The following is an 11,839-nucleotide window of genomic DNA, read 5'->3' as shown; positions in this document are numbered from 1 at the left end:
TTTTTTATAGGAAAAACTAAGTCAGAGTGACAAGAGAAATCATTCATTCACATATTGTAATCTTGTATACTCCTCTCAGGCCACAACAGTTAAAGAGAAGATAGAGCCATCATCCCACTCCTTCCTCAAAGTCACAGACTTAGTTAAACAGAGCCATAATCACCCAAGGAAACAAACCACATCAAGCAACAGGTAAACAGAATCAGATTGCAGATGAAATTACCTTTACAGAATTCACAGTAGGCTGATTGAGGAGGATTTACATGTTGCCAAAAAGTCAGGGACAGCTAGATTCCTCCCCTACCTCTTATCTAAGGAATACTCAAGGGTCTCAAGTAAATTTCTACATCCCAAGGAACAGCCTTTGCTCAGGCGAGAATAATATTAAAACCAACTCTTAGTTAATCAAAAAATATAGGAAGAATGGTCCTGAGTCTGGAAAAAGAAAAGGAAAATTTAAAATTCCCCAAACAGTATTTTCGTAACTAGCCTCACAGCTGCCAGCTTTCCCTCTGCAATTCATCTTGCACACTGCTACCTGACTGAAAAAACAGTGAATTACAAGAACTTTGGGCTATTAAAACCCTAAGACATCCAACCTGCTCAAAAAGCTTTAGGAGTATCTTGCAACCTATGGGATCAAATCCAAATGCCTTAAGGTCACATTCAAATTCCTCCTCAATCTGGATACAAGCTGACTTTCCATCCATATCTCCAACTACTCATCTTCTCAAGCTTTCCACTTCATACAAACTTAGTTATTCACTGTCCCCAAAAATCACTTGAATTTTATCACCTCTGGACTTTTACTAACTCTGTTTCATTCACTTGTCTTCTTCATTCAATTCCTACCATCCTTCAAGCCTCCATTAAAATCTCACCTCGGCAGGGCAGCTAGGTGGGGCAAAGGATACAGCACTGGCCCTGGAGTCAGGAGGACCTGAGTTCAAATCCAGTCTCAGACCAAACACTTGACACTTACTAGCTGTGTGACCCTGGACAAGTCACTTAACATCAATTGCTTTGCCACCCCCCAAAAAAAAAAATCTCACCTCAAAAATGGCTTCCCTGAACATCTCTGCCTGAAGGGACATCTTAGAAACTCTTATTGCACCACCATCTATGTAATTCATTTGGCAAATACTGGTTACTCACTATTTTGAATTATTATTTAAATTTTTGTAAGATGGGCCCTCTTGCCTTCTCTATCTTATCTTTTTTTTTCCTCTGCTAGCAGAAGACCAAGATCATAGATCATTGGTCTTTCAATGTACAGTATTTTCATTTACATTCACATTTATGCATTGGCTACAGCTATACATCTAGCAAATGGCTTTCTTTATTTAAAAGGCTGATGGACATATTTTGGCTGAATGATAAAAATGATCAGTATTGACAAAACATTTTATTGGGTTTTAAAGGAAACTTCTAACCTCTTTGGGGAGTTTTGGAGATTGTTTAATAAATAAAAGAAAAAGTGTTATTTTCCTTTCACAGACAAGGAACAGAAAGTAGAGGGATTGATGGTCATAGTCAAAGTGATGGTGCAAGTTAGCAGTATGGTAAAAGCTAAATCTCCAGGGTTGTAATCTCTGGTTCGGTCCTTCAGCCGACAAATCTGTGTCTAACAGTGAACCTCTTCATTAGGAAAATTCACTCGGTCAATTTACTTCAAGTAAATTCAAGTCTTTTAGTTCTACTAGATTCAAAAAGTTTATCTTCATGGTTATAAAACTGTGGTCTAATTTGGTTTTCTAACTTTATCCCCTCCCCAACAGCAGACCCAGATTATAGTTCACAGGGATTTCAATGACTGATATGTTCATTTATATTCATGTTTATGCATTGGCTACAGCTGTATATCTTATAAATGGCTTCCTTTTGTTAAAAGGATAAGTATATTTTGCCTCGATAATAAAATTATTAGTAATTACATATCATTTTGTTGGGTTTTAAAGGATAGTTTCATATACCTTTTAACTTCTATACCTCTTTGGGGAGTTTTGGAGTTGGTGCAGCTAGGCGGCACAGTGGATAGACCACCAGGCCTGGAGTCAAGAAGACCAGAGTTCCAGTCTGGCTTCACTTTTACTAGCAGAGTGACCATAAGGGAAGTCAATTAACCCTGTTTGCCTCAGTTTCCTCATCTGTAAATTTAACTGGTTCCTTGCCAAGAAAACCTCAAATGGGGTCTCGAAGAGTTGGACATGACTGAAAATAACTCAACAGCAAACAAGTTGGTTCATTAGGCTTTTGTCTTGGTCCTGGACTTACTGGATAAGTCAGCCATTAGTACCTATATTTCATATTGAAGAACTTGCAGACTCATGGTCCTGAAAGAGTATAATACCAAGAATGGATAAAACAAGGGAGGAATCTATGCTCCTGGTCCAGAGTAGTTCAATGACAGACTGGATACTATATGCCCAGCACTGCGTGAGGCTCCAAAGAAATGGAAAGTGCCATATGGCAGATTCGAGCTCATAAAGAGCTATAATCTACCAGGAGAGAGAAGACATATACAGTAAAACCTGGTAAATAACATTACCTTCTACTATCCAACACTTGTCAAGAGGAAAGGTGATAAATTCAGGAAAGAGACATGAAACCTTTCAGCTTTTGGTCTGAGAGTTGAGAGTCAGATTTTTTTTTGTTGTTGTTTTTGGGGAGGGAGGGAGGGGGAGAGAGAGAGAAAAAGAATATATGTTCAGGGTGGGGAGTTGGGGGAATGAGGGTGGGTTTTCAGAGATAGGGCAAAGATCCCAACCTTTTGTTTTTTTTCTACCCAGTCAGGACACAGAATTTGTAAGAAATGCTAGTAGCTTTGTAGAAAGATGATGGGAAAGTCTTTACCAAAGCTTTATCCAGCTCCATTGCAGTTCTGTTGAGGGAAACTCTTGCAGGGATTGGGATATGATAGGAATTTAAAAAAATTTACTGACTGATTATGTCAGTCATAATCTTGAGAGTATAGATGGCAGCAGAAAAGAACTATAAGTTTAAAAAAAAAGAGAATGATTTAAATGTCTAAGATCTTTTCTAGCTAGCTAACTATGTGTGGCTGGCTAGGGTCTACATTTCAAAAGACCTAAAATTGCTTAAGGATATGAGCTTTTCAGAGCCAAGATCCTAGCAGCAGCTGCCACAGCATTCCAGCAAGGTAAGTCCATCCTAGTCGGTGGCAGTAAAGAGCAGCTCAGTGGAGATGCCTATAAAGTAGTACAAAGACAGCACCAAAGGACATCAATGGCTCTGTAGCACTAAAGGCATGAGCTGCCCTGGTCATAAATGTCCCTTCACACATGTTCTCTACCTTGTACACTCTCCTAACTGGGGAATGGTAAGCTTTGGGACACTGTACCTTTAGGCTGCTTCATTAAAGGTCTTTTACTTTGAACTAATAAGTACTCTGGTTGGTCTAATAAAATAAATACATAAGTAGGGACTCAAATAGGATGGCTTTCAGCACATGCTGACCTAGTTTCCTAGAGGCCCACACGTGAGAGAAGCCTCAGGTGCTACTCTGGACATATAATATTCATTTGCAGGCACCAAATTTATTTAAATCCTCCTAAGCACCCAGCAGTTACTTTATATATTTATATATTATATATTTATATAAAATTATATTAAATAAATATATTTATATTATGTAACATTATATACCACTCTCCAATATTTACATGTTATATATAACTATTATACATATTATTAATAATATGTTAAATAAAATTCATATATATGTAGACAGATAGATAGATAGATAGTTATGTGTGTGTATATCCCCATGGAAAGGTAAGTTTCCCAACCCTGTCCAGTACTGATCCATTTCTATGGTGCTCCTCGAGGCTCAAGATTTGCCATGAGTAGGAGCAGCTAGATGCTGCAGTAGATAAAGCCCCAGCCTTGGAGTCAGGAGGACCTGAGTTCAAATCTGGCCTCAGACACTAGACACTTACTAGTTGTGTGACCCTGGGCAAGTCACTTAACCCAATTGGCTCACCAAAAAAAAAAAAGAAAAGATTTGCCATGAGTTCTGGAGATCTTCCTCTTCAGAGGCAGAGGCACTGTGGTATAACGGGTAGGGCATTTGAACTAGAATTTGGAATACCTGGTTTCAAATCCCATTTTAGACACTTATAAACTCTGTCATCCTAGGCAAGTCAAAACTCTTGATGTCTAAGTTTTCTCATTTGTAAAATGAGGGGGTCGAACTCTATGATTTTTAAGATAAGATCATAGATTTAGGGCTGGAACCTATCATTTAGACTGGAGGTGATGGAAGAAGAAAGAAAGCTCAACCTAGAAGAAAAGATTGACATTTGCTCCATATTACAGTTGACAAAGCTTGACTTTTTGTTTTCTTAAGGTAAACTGTAGGTATTGCTGGTGCACTTTTGAGGTGCAACAGAAATATTAGCAAGAATATCAATCATGAAATAATAATGTAAAAATGGTTATTATCCAGTACAGACTGGCCCCAACTTAGAAATATCCAATCTAACATATATGTCCCTTACTTAGAAATGTTCACCTAACAAATGGCCAGCAGGCATAGGAATTTCCCTTTTCCACAATTACATTTCAAAACAATTCAACAAGCATTTAAGTGCCTACTACATACAAAATACTGTTGGGGATAAAAAATGTAAAGATGAAATGACCTCACCAGAAGGCACTTTCATAAGTAAATGCAAAGTAAATTTTCTACTAACAACTAGAGAGGATCAGGAAAGGCCTCTTGTAGGAGGTTGTACCTGAGCTGAGCCTTGAAGGAAGCTAAGTATTCCAAGAGATGGAAGTAAAGGGGATATTAGGACAGCCCATGAAAAGACACTGTGGTAGGAGATGGAAAGTCATGAAAGAAGAAGAGCAAGTAGTCCAGTTTGGCCAAAGTACAGAGTATAACAAGCACTGAACATGAAGCACTTGAACATGGAGAATAAAACCCGAGTTCAAATCCTAGTTGGGTCATTTACCACCTTCATGAAAGAGGGCTTTGTATCTGGGCTTCCTCACCTGTAAAATGTTAGATTTGGGGGGAGAGGAGGGAAGGCTCTAGGTCACTTCCAGCTCTAATCTATTAACCTCTGAGTCATGTGAACTTAGTTTGGAAAAAGAAGATAGAGCCAGGTTCTACCTGGTTTTCCATCCCCACTCCTCTAGGGATTTCTCTTCTTTCTTTCTTGCTGCTCTCCATCCCATCAAGCTCCTTCCTGGGACCACTTCCTGACTTCACTCTCCAAGCCTGATCATCACCTCACCCAAGACTGGGTCTTTCAGAGATGACCAAGCAGTGGTATGGGGGAAGAAGATGAAGGTGGGACTTGTTTGGATCAAAGAACTGCCATCCTAATTCCATATCTTCTCATGTAAATGACTAAAATATATGCTATTCTATAGTAGCTCAGCTCATTTTAGAAAAACACAGCTATGGTGAAAAGCCCTGGCAATCTGGTAAGTGTGCATACTTTTCATGCAAATTAATATAAAGGTATGCCTGGTTCATAAAACCATAGGATTTAGAGCTGGCAGAGACCTTAGAGGTCCATTAAATCCAACCTCCTCATTTTACAGACAAGGAAACTAGGCCCAAAGGGGTTAAGTGATTTGCACAAGATTAAATATTTAATAATACACTAGGATTCCCATGCTTTGTTACTTATCTCCTAATTTCCCCAGGTATTTATTTGTATTTTAGTCCTGTCTTGGCATAGTGGTAAGTTTCTATAGAATATCAGTACAATAGAATAGGATTTAAATGGATTTATATGGGATCTACTGAGGATCTAAATATCATTTATTCCTGAATAATAATAATGAAGTAATAATACTTCAGGAAAAATGAATTCCATTTTTCAAACAAATGACCAACCAAATGAACTTACCAGCCAAAATATGTTCATAAATTGAGCATCTGTTTGTAGTTTCAAACTTATTTCTATTCAAACTTCTCATCAGAGCACAAACAGGTAGGGAAACTGAATCTGTGGTTTTCCCATTTCTCTCTATATATGGGGCTAATAAATAGTGAAGGGAGGCGAAATCCAGTAAAAGGATGAGAAGGGAAGATATGGGCTGGTTTAATCAGCAAGGCACTCTGAAGGGTAGAAGGGAAGCAACATATGCCAGGCAAGTCAAACCACCATCACCATGACTCAGTCCTTGACAAGCAGGGCTCTGAACCCAATATCCTTGAGAACAGAAGTATTCCCCAAAACATCAGCCCTACTTCTGGCTCAGCTCCTGCAGCCATCACTGAGGGGGAGAAATTGTAGAGGAGGGGCCCACCTTCCTCATCACTACTAGCATCAAGGGCTGCCTAACTACCACCAACTGATAGATAGGGACAAGTGTTCTGGGAGTGGCAGCATCCCCAGACCATACGTATGAAGAAGGGGACAGTCATCTCCACTAAATTCCAACCAATTGCCTGCCATACACAAAGGAGGTAAGCAGGCCTAGATGAATCAGCAAGGTACCCGAGGGAGAGACAGGAGGCATCAGGTGTCAGACAAGCGACCATCATCCCCACTCCCACATCCCTATAACTCCATGGAAAGACCCATCGCAGGAAGAACTTAATAAATCCTTCATTTATCCATTCATAGAAAAAATAAGGCACCACTTGGCTTTTATTTTTTTTTTTATGGACCAAAGTTGTGAATTCATTTGTGTAGGTCAATGGTTCTCAAAATATGGTAGCACACTCCTGAAAGTCCCCAAGACCCTTTCAAGGATTGGTAAGGTAAAAATTATATTCATAATAATACTAAGACTTCATTTGCCTATTAAAATACTCTTTCCTTTTCCTACTGCATATCTGTGTGAGGCTTGATTTTCTTCATATACTTGGACCAAAACAACCTATCTCAAGAGATTGAATGCAGAAGCAGATGTGAGAATCCAGTTGACTCCCATTAAATAAGATATCAAAGACATTTATAAAAATATGTAAAAACAGTGCCACTTCTCACTATTTTTGTTAGAAAATAGTTATATAACTATTAACATGTAAGCTGTTTCTTCTTATTATTTTTAATGAATTAACTATTTGAAAATTTATCAATTTTAATCTTTAATATGCTATTAATAGATAAAACCCACAAGAATAAAAGTTCTGTGGGATCCCTAATATTTTTTAAGAGCATAAAGGGGTCCTGAGACCAAAAAATTTGAGAACCTCAGGTGAAGGGAACTTCTGGTAAGGAAATTCCTGCTTAGAAACTTACTGTTTTAGAAATTGTTTGTGGCACTAAAAGGTTTTGTGACTTGCCCCAGCATCACACAAGTAAAGAGATAGGGTTTGATTCTAGGTATTTCTAACTTCAAGGCCTGTTCTCTGTTAGGCTACACTATCCCTCACTTGTTGGTTTAGGTAGCTAGACTGGTGTGTGTGTGTGTGTGTGTGTGTGTGTGTGTGTGTGTGAGAGAGAGAGAGAGAGAGAGAGATACTCTAGTAAAGCCTATAACTGCCACCAGGTCAACAGCTTTGTTGTTATTTGGTCATTTTCACTTGCGTCAGACCCTTTGGCGTTTTCTTGGCAAAGATACGAGAATGGTTTGCCATTTCCTCCTCCAGGTGAACAGCAGGGTTGATTTATTGATAGGTCCAACTTTGAGACTCATCAGGGCACATGAAAGGCACATGAAATTTTTGGCAAAATCAAAACCTCAAAATAAATTATATATTTTAATTAATGCACATGTACATATATATATATACATATATACATACACATACATATTAAAAAAGAGTACCTAGGAGAGTATATAAGGTTCATGGTGTAACCTTTGAAGCAGGGATGGGGAACACCAGAGACCTCTTCTGGTCTTAGACAAACAAACAAACAAACAAAAAACCCACAAGACCCAGAATGCTATATCTGAGTCCAAATGACCTGAGTTCTTGGGAAAGTCATTTATCTGTCTGGACTTCAGAATCCTCATTTGTGAAAGGAGGGAGTTAGAGTAGGAGATCTTGCTTTGCAATTCTAAACTGATGAAGATGCATCCTCTGAGAATCTGAACCAAAATAATTTTAAATTGAGATAGCACTTTCAGAAATATAAAGATGGTGTGTAAACTAGAGTACCCATTCTCTTATGGATTCACTTTCATTGTGCAAATCGCTTGGATTCTCCATTTAGATAGAAATTATTTCACAAAGACATAGTATTCTACTTATCAATACAGCCATTCTGTGATAAAACAAAACAAAGCAAAACAAAAAAAACCAACAAAACCCACAACTTTCCCTTACAGCCTTGAAAATTTATATAGTCAAAGGGTCATACACTATTCATTCATCTGTCTTCAGACATGTCCTTAAAGCATCCTTGGCAGTTAAACTCAGCTAACCTTATCTCCAAAAATCTCATTGGAGAGATACATCAGTACCACATTTTAATAACCTCCTCGAAAATTTAAACTCTACACTGTCAAGAAGTTTTCCTTTATATCTCACCTAAATCTACTTAAATCCACTTTGCTCCCTCCTCTTAACCAAAACTGTATCTTTAAACATTTGCCATAACCCTAAAGGGAATTTTAAAATCATGTCCAATCTCTCCCTGATAGATTTTCTTCATCAGGCTGAATAACCGCCATTTGTTTCAGCTGCACCTTCTCCAACTTTTCAGTCATTGTTATGGTTGTTCTCTGGACTTCTTCCCAGTTCTCTTCGCTCCTGAATCCCAGAACTGAACCCAGTGTCAAGGGCCGGGGAAGGGCAGTGTCACACTGCCGGGGAATTAATGGTTCTTAAGTATAACCCTATCTATATAACCCAATATCCTACCATTTAAAAAATAAGACACATATTGCTAATGGATACTCATGTCAGAATTCACAAACATATACCTGCAGTCATCAGCTCTCTAAGAATGACAATCAATTGTTACAATTGTTCTTTCAGTTTCTTTATCTCATTTACTTCATTCCGCAGGCACTTAATGGTTTTAGTGAGCTATTATCAATGAAGGAATGTGACTGTCATTTTTGCTTCAAAGTCTTGATTCCATGTAAGTCATTTCTTATTGAAACCTGATTAATTCCCCTAAGCATTTCAGATAACCACCACCAGGTGAGCAGCAGGGCCTATCTATTGATATGTCCAACTTTGGGGCTCATCAGGGGGCACATGAAATACATTTTCTACAAAACCAAAATCTCAAAATGAAAATGTATTTTAGGTAATGCTCATAGCAGTGTGTCCTAGGAAGGCAAATCTCAAAATAACAGAACAACCTAGAATACGATAAACATCGACTTCACCCAGCTAAATATTCTCAAGCCTATTTATCTCAATTGTTAACCTTCTCCCCCCTAGGGCTCACTACCTGGTCATAGCTTGCTGTCTATCAGAGGAAAATTGCAACTCTTGCAATCTTGAAGCAATCTTATGAATGGTAATTATTTTTTAAATACTCTTAAAAATTCTGGTCTTTCCTGGGCTCTAGGTCTTTTAGTTTTTCTCAACCTTAGAAGGAAGAATTTATGTGTATGTATGGATGTAAACACATAGATGTATATGTACATATATACACATAAATATGTGTATATGTATAATATAGACATGTATATATAATATATACACATCTTGTATATTATTTACATATATAATACATACATATATGTGATATAGAATTCCCCAGTGACTGAGAAGGTTCACTTTCATTTTAAAAACTTGAGAATTACACAAAGGGTCAGCTTCTTTCTGCATCCTCCTCATTCATTCCTCTGAACTTTAATGCAAAACAGTTAAAAACTAGATCAGAATTCCTTTACAGCAGCGATACTTTTTATTTCTGTTAGGCTTCTCCTTCGCCATGTGGTCAAATTTTGTAAACCCATCCAAGTTTCCCCTATTCTTCTGCCAATCCTTATGTTATTTATTCTTACACAGATGCCTGTTATTAGCTCCCTTGGCCCTTCTGACCCAGGGTGAGTATGACCACAGCAGGACCTCAGTAAAGACCCAGAACTTGTTGTCTAGGAATTCTCTAGTCCAATTTATTGAATGATCCACACGCCCCAACTGATTTAGCTGGAAATCCCTTCCTGGAGGCAGAAGAATGAGCTACAACAATAAATTTTGACATCTCTCTTATAATTATTCTTTGACTGTCTTCAGTTCTGACCACTAACCCTTGTGGAAAGTTTCCAGTAGAGGCTAAGAGTAAAGAAGTTTCCCTTATAAGAGGAAAAGTTAGTTCTCAGCTTCCATGGAGCAGAAAAAAGGGATGCCTCAGCATATTATACCTCTGTTGCTTGAGGTTTTAACTGAGCCATTAATTAACCAGACCAGGCCCTGGAACTTAAATGGAGGAAGTCTAAGAAGCTGCAACTGGAGGAGGAATGATACTTAACTCACACCAGGAAAGAAATAGGTTTTTAATTAAATGGGTAACACCCCTCAAACTTGCACGGCCTTGCTCTTTTTCTAATTAAGCGAAGCAAATTTTCAGGTCATCAAGGGAATCAGAGAAGCTTTTCAATCCTCTGTTGGCTCCAGGATCCAGGGAGAAATGGACAAAATACAACTGGGGGGGAAAGCTGAGAACAAGACCCTGCAGGTTTATGCACCAGAGGATGAAAATGGGGTTGGTGTGGGGAGGAAGGTGGGAAGGAGGATAAGATCAGGAGAGAAAAAAAAGCTATTTTTAAGTAAATCTGCAAGCTTTCTTGTTTCTCCGAACCCTCTATAATTGGTCCCACTGCCATGAGGTAAAGCTTCTAGGAACCACTGACCTTTTTTGAGTATCTGTCCTATTTCCTGTAGCCTATTTCTCTTCTGGAGTCGGGGAGACGGAGGGAAAAGATAATTCACCTTCTCAGCAATGCTTTAAGGGAGATTATATCTCCTTCCTTCTAGTCTCCAAGACTGGCTTGTCCATGATAATGTTTGTGTGCTATTTTGAAAGGCTATGTTTGACTTACGTTGGACCTAACCATTAAACAGCAAGGACACCTTTTTTTTTTTCTTAGACCTGAACACCTACATCCAAATGAGTCTCACCCTATAAAGTTATCACTCTGGGAGGTTGTAGTCCTTCCATTGCCCAAAACTCTTTTAGACTCTTTCTTTCAGAGAGACTGAGAACAGCTGATTCCAGGGCCAATTTAAGTCATATAAGAAAAGAGGTTTATATTATTCAGCCCCAAAAGTATCCTCATTTTATTCCATGACTAATTAGGGAGGCTGTAATTTGATATGCTTGGATATATAATATAAATGTTGTCTTTCTCACTGTATTCAATGGATATAATTTTGATTATATTGATAATATTAAAAAAAATTCCTTAGGACCACAGAATTTTAGCGTTAGAATGAATCTTTAAGATGATTTGGTTCAACTCCCACATTCTGTAGATGAGGAATTCACGCCAGAGAGCATTGGTGACTTCTCACCAAATATTTCCTTTATGTACTGATTCTCCAACCCATTAACTTCTCTAAATATCTTCATTTGTATCTGATTAATTGCCTCTAGCTTGGGGGACCTTAAGTTGGAAATAGGGAGCTCTGTTTGTTTCTGGTCTAGTTCTGATAGCTTCTCCCCAGTAAAGGTTCATCTTCTTCCTGCAGATTTACTCCGTTTCCTCAATTATTAGGAAATGTTGCCCGTGTGATCCTTTCCAGGAGGCCTGGGATATAAGAATACTTGTATAAAAGAGAGCAGAACTCAGGAGTTTCTCTGGATCCCACTATGGTGGAGCACGGATGGGCTGACTGCTATAGGGAGGGAAGAAGGAGAAAGAGGAGGAGAAGAAGAAGAAGAAGAAGAAGAAGAAGGAGAAGGAGAAGGAGAAGGAGAAGGAGAAGGAGAAGGAGAAG

At 38.4% G+C, this 11,839-nt stretch overlaps 1 protein-coding gene across 5 annotated transcripts in view; it reads right to left on the bottom strand.

Annotated features, from left to right (window-relative positions):
* SH3KBP1 (SH3 domain containing kinase binding protein 1) overlaps window positions 1–11,839 on the bottom strand; it is a 434,394-nt gene that overhangs the window by 97,608 nt on the left and 324,947 nt on the right. The window lies entirely within an intron of this gene.

This window comes from Vombatus ursinus, unplaced genomic scaffold (genome assembly GCF_900497805.2).
Source record: "Vombatus ursinus unplaced genomic scaffold, bare-nosed wombat genome assembly UNPS02001419.1, whole genome shotgun sequence".
NCBI lineage: Eukaryota > Metazoa > Chordata > Mammalia > Diprotodontia > Vombatidae > Vombatus > Vombatus ursinus.
Note: the sequence above shows the minus strand (reverse complement) of the source record. Positions and strands in the feature narration are given on the sequence as shown.